The sequence below is a fragment of the Hyperolius riggenbachi genome, chromosome 7, assembly GCF_040937935.1.
Source record: "Hyperolius riggenbachi isolate aHypRig1 chromosome 7, aHypRig1.pri, whole genome shotgun sequence".
NCBI lineage: Eukaryota > Metazoa > Chordata > Amphibia > Anura > Hyperoliidae > Hyperolius > Hyperolius riggenbachi.
Genome location: NC_090652.1, coordinates 142,427,810 through 142,433,809, shown reverse-complemented (window position 1 = coordinate 142,433,809; position 6,000 = coordinate 142,427,810).

Below are 6,000 nucleotides of genomic sequence, written 5' to 3'. Positions count from 1 at the left end.
GCTAGCAAATGGTAATCAAGCCAGCTCAGGATTGAATGATTACCATTCAGCTGTGTGGGAATTTGCATACCTGCATCCATTGGCTAATGCCAGCATAAAAGTCTGCCTCCCATTTAATACTGCGCCTGACATAGCGTTCAGCTCTCTGAGTTGTCGTTGGGTCTATGCTGGGAAAGTTGTTATTGTAAATGTATAGTGCCTTGCTCTGTATTGTCATGTCTGCTGGATGTTTGCTGACCTGCGGGGGTCAGTGAAGTCCTTCTGATCCTGATAGTTAGATTCTCCCAGCACCACGTTGGTGACTAGTAGTATTCCTTCTAGCCTTGTTCTTGAGGACAAACTATAGCAGCGGTTGCCATTAGTTTGCTCCTACCTGTTAGTCTCAGTGTGAATGTTGTCGTCACTGAAACAGCGACTAGATTGGCTGAGCATTCCGTCTGTCTGTCTGTTGTCTGTCTGTTTAATTATCATTACTTGTGCTTTAGCTAGTGAGTTATTTGAGAGCTACATTTCATATATAGTGCATCAGCACGATATATATGTACTCTAGTCAGTCAGTATTGTATTATTGTAATATTGTATTGTGTACCGACCTTTGCCTACCTCTCGACTACGAATCTGCCTAATCCTTCCAATACAACTGACATCTGAATTAACATGTAGGACCCAAGTCTGTTACCGACTATGTCTGTTGTGTATTGTATCACATAGCATCTAGCCTGATAGGCGGCCCAGAGCTGCATTTGCTCTGGGCAATCTTGCTCCCTTGTTTATTACTCCTGTGTCCATCGGTGGAGCCTCTTCCATTATCCAGCTCTTAGCATTGTTGCGGTGGGTGGTCAGAAAGAATGACCCCCCAGCATTACAATCGCGACAGGGAACTGATTCCTCAGAAAGCTCACAAGCTGGGGAATGTTATGTATAATGGCCACAAGATATTGCTGTATCCTGACTTTTCTGCGGAGGTGCAAAAGCAAAGAGCGCAATTTATATATTTAGAGAAGGCTGCAAAAACGGAATCTTCAATATGCAACATACTACATGAAGGGGGTAAAATTGACCTTTGACCTTTAATTTTCCAAAAACTTTTATCTCATGTGTGTACCCAACTTAAAGGGAACTTGAGATGGGCAAATTCATAGATTTTATACTTACCCAGGGCTTCCTCCAGCCCCATGAACACTGATGCATTTCTCAATGTCCTATCGAGTGTCTCCGTTCACCTGGTATCGGGCACAACAGCAGAGGCACTCGGGAGGATGGCAAGGAATGCATCAGTGTTCACGGGGCTGGAGGAAGCCCTGGGTAAGTATAAAATCTTTTAGTGTACTCATCTCAGGTACACTTTAAGTGAATTGAAGCCAAGAAGTGGTTTTGTACATGTTACTGAGCTCCATTCACAATACCATGTGTGGTAACAAAATGTATTTTAAAAAATGACTGCAAGGGGTAACTACTGTTTTAAAAAAAATTTAAAAAATCACAAAAATGTTACTGAGTGCGTGTTCAGTAAAAGAGTGTCATAAAAAGGAAGTGGAAAGAGACCCAGCAATTCAGCACCACTCAAGTCCGTTTGAAAAAGTATATAAATACAGGTAGTCCTCGATTAACGAGATAGGGACTGTAGGTTTGTTCTTAACCTGAATCTGTTCTTAAGTTGAAACATTGTGCCATCTCTGTCCCCTGTACCTCCTCTGTGCCCCCCTGTGTCTTCAGTTTCCCCCTCTGTATCACTGGCTGTGCCCTTTGTACCTGTTTATACAAGTTTAAAAGCCATTTTTTCTTAGGTTTTTTTTTTCCGATTTTCTCAAAAACTACAAGTCCAATTTGAAAAAAAATGTTTTTGGCTTGTTCCCATGGAAACAAAGAATCCATGCTGTTCGTATCGGCGAGTCGTTCGTAAGTCTTTATTACACATGATCAGTTGTGGTAATTAATTGAGAATGGAGGCCAATGCAGCCAAAACGATCAGCCCCTTTGTGAATATGAGTGAGATTTATTACCTTTCCTAACAGCATTCTGCCACTGAAATTGGTTCATCTTCATTTATTGAATTAAAGATGATAAGTAGGTAACTGGGGAACTCTTTTAAAATAATCAAATCTTCATAAAATGAAGTGGTTCCAAAAGGATGGATATGGCTGCCTTTAGTTTTGGTACACTTTAACTACATTTACATCACACCTAAGCATTTTAAATTGTATCATATCAAAGGTTTATGTTCAAACTATAAACACTGATTCCTCATAGCTAAGAAATTATCAGTTCACGTTGGCACGCAAAATAATTAGTTTAGATTATGTGAAGATTTTATAGTTACATCCGTTTGAAATATTCATGCTTGCTTGAAAAATGCATTTGCAAAATATAATTGACTGTACTGTTTATGCAAGCTAGAAGAAAACAATTCTGATAATGACTTTTGATGTTTTAAAGTTGTTAACAAAGTGTAAGTTCATTTCAGTACCGCCCATAGTAAAATTAACTGACCTTATATGAACGCTAGTTTCTGACACATAGTGGACTTGCTCGCTTTGACAGCTGACACCTTCTGGAATGAATGAGGAGTGATTTTGATTGACTCCTGATCACTTGATCACTAGGACTGCATACTTATCACGGTTTCTCTCTTAATACAGCAGAACTTTGGTTTGCGAGCATAATTCGTACCGGAAACATGTTTGTAATCCAAATTACTGCTATATCAAAGCGAATTTCCCCATAAGAATGAACGGAAACCCAGTTGACTCATTCCACAATCGAAAAAGGGTTATAGTAAAATAGTAAAAAATAAAAATGTAAACAAGACTTTTGCTATAAATAACAGAATCATTACCAAGGAATTTATCCAATGGCAGTTACTTTTGAGAATTTCATGGAAATGTGACATTGTACAGTCTCTACACTCAGATTCAGTACAATTAAGTGCAATCCTGCAGCGGTAAAGGGAGAAGAAACATCGGCTCAGTTGTGATGACATGACACAAGCATACCTTTTTTGCTTGTATATTAAGAGGTTGCTTGTATAGCAAGTCAATATTTCACAAAATGTTTGCTTGCATTGCAGAGCGCTCTTAAACCAAGTTACTCTCAATTCAAGGTTTTACTGTATCTTAATTTTCACTTCTATTTTGTGCCCTTGCAGTGTACCTAAAAATAAATCATCTACATAATTTTTACAGTTCTGCATAGAAAACATATAAAACAATCTGTTTTTGAAAGCTTTACTGTTGCAAGTTGAGATATTTATGTATTTTTGGTTGAAAAATTTAGAAAATTATTTTTTTTATTGTTTGCATATTTTTTCTTAAAAAAAATGCAGATTTAAATTAACTGGTGTCAAAAGTAAGCCCTATTTGTCCTGAAGAAAACAAAACTAAATGTGTTTGGGTAGACTACAAATTGCCAGACATCTTTCAACTTAGGCCGGTTTTACACTTAAAGAGACTCTGAAGTCTCTAAAAAAAGTCTTTATTTAAAAAATATGTTTAATATGTTATCCCTAACTAAACCGCTGCATTCTCGCCGCTGTAAACTATCTAAATCCCCCCAAACTCCCCGAGGGGCAATCCGGGCAGCGCTTCTGTGTGAGGCAGGGCTATGAGCTGCAGCCCTGCCTCACACGCATCTGTCAGCCCGGATCGCCGCCTCTCTCCCACCCCTCTCAGTCTTCCTTCGCTGAGAGGGGCGGGGGAGAGGCGGAGATCCGCCGCTGACAGACGCGTGTGAGGCAGGGCTGCAGCTCATAGCCCTGCCTCACACGGAAGCGCTTAGGGTAGCAAAATCCACGACCAAGAAAGTCGTGGATTTTGCGGAGGAGAGGTAGAGGGAAGTTAGGGTGGATTTAGATAGTTTAGAGTGGCGGAGATGAGGCGGTTTATTTAGGGATAACTTATTAAACATATTTATGAAATAAAAATTTTTTTTTAGAGACTTCAGAGTCTCTTTAAAGGGAACCTAAACTGAGAAGGATGTGGGTTTTTCCTTTTAAAATAATACCAGTTACCTGACTCCCCTGCTGATCCTGTGTCTCTAATGCTTTCAGCCATAGCCCCCGAACAAGCATGCAGATCAGGTGCTCTGACTGAAGTCAGACTGGATTAGCTGCATGCTTGTTTCAAGTGTGTGATTCTGTCACTACTGCAGCCAAAGAGACCCACAGGACTGCCCGGCAACTGGTATTGTTTAAAGGGAAACATCCACATCCCTCTCGGTTTAGGTTCCCTCTAAAGGGCTTGATTCACTAAGACAAAAAGCATGCCTTCAAAGTTAGCACGCCTTATCAAAGTTAACACGCCTTATCAGTGTAGCATAGTGAGCACTTCGAACCAGCAGGGGCTCAGGGCAGGACGAGTGAAGCTCTTGTCATTGCCAATTAGCAGGCATAAGTTCGCTATGCTACTCTGATAAGGCATGTTAACTTTGATAAGGCATGCTATTTGTCTTAGTGAATCAAGCCCAAAGTGTGCATTGCGGTGTGATGCCCCCACCGCAATGCAAAAACCCCTGGTAGTACGTCACTGGGATTCCCGGGGATCCCCGTCAATGCGCACCACAACGCCGCTGCCAATCTTGCGTTATGGTATGTGTTGCCCATTGATTTACATTACTTCCGTCCGGTGATAACGCGGTCTGGCCCCTGTGTCGGCCAAGCGACACATAGGGCACTTCCAACGCAATGCAATGGATCGCAGTAAGTGTAAAAGTCTCCATAGACTTTATTGGCATTTGTGGCCCTTTGCGGTAAAATCGGGTAACACAACGCAGGTTTAGCCTGCTAGTGTAAAAGGGGCCTTAAAGAAAACCTGAGATGGGGGTAGAAAACAACATACCTGGTGCTTCTCCTAGCCCCCTCCAGGCTTATTTCTCCCTCACTGTCCTCCCACGCAACCTGGATCCTCCTCTATTCCAGTAATTCCTCCAGTCGGTGTGTACTGTGCATGCGCAGTCATGTCGCACAACCCACTTTGCACTCACATCGCCGGGATCGTTCTACACATACACAGTACTACTCTGACTGTAGACTGACTAGATCAACTGCATGCTTGTTTCAGGTGTGTGATTCAGACACTAATGCAACCAAAGAGATCAGCTGGACTGTCAGGCAACTGGTATTGTTTAAAAGAAAATAAATATGGCATCTTCCATATCCTTCTCAGTTCAGGTGTACTTTAAAGCTCTGAAATGCTTGTTTGCGTGGATCAGGGAGGGAGACCCTAGAGCTGCGCAGCCGCACTCGCGCATATGCGGACTGCGCAGCGGCGGCCAGCTCCAGCGGCCATCTTTGGGGAGGAGGAAGAGCCCGACCCGGGCTGGGGGGTCGGGACCGGCCGGGGGGCACATTAAGCTGCGGGGACCCGGCGGAACGGCACGGAGGGCGTGGACGGCGCCCTCCGTGCATTGCTGTTACATGCAGGTATTTAACCTTTTAGGTCTTTTTCGCCTCGTAAGTCCTTTAAAGGGAAGGTTCAGGGACTAGCTAAAAAAAATAAAAATCCATTTCCACTTACCTGGGGCTTCCTCCAGCCCGTGGCAGGCAGGAGGTGCCCTCGGCGCCGCTCCGCAGGCTCCCGGTGGTCTCCGGTGGCCGACCCGACCTGGCCAGGCCGGCGGCCAGGTCGGGCCTCTTCTGCGCTCCATGGTGCGTTCCACGCCGGCGCGCTGACGTCATCGGACGTCCTCCGGGCTGTACTGCGCAGGCTCAGTAGTTCTGAGCCTGCGCAGTACAACCCGGAGGACGTCCGATGACGTCAGCGCGCCAGCGTGGAACGCACCATGGAGCGCAGAAGAGGCCCGACCTGGCCGCCGGCCTGGCCAGGTCGGGTCGGCCACCGGAGACCACCGGGAGCCTGCGGAGCGGCGCCGAGGGCACCTCCTGCCTGCCACGGGCTGGAGGAAGCCCCAGGTAAGTGGAAATGGATTTTTATTTTTTTTAGCTAGTCCCTGAACCTTCCCTTTAATCTTCCTGTTAAAATGGATTTAGAAAAAAATAATTCTTAG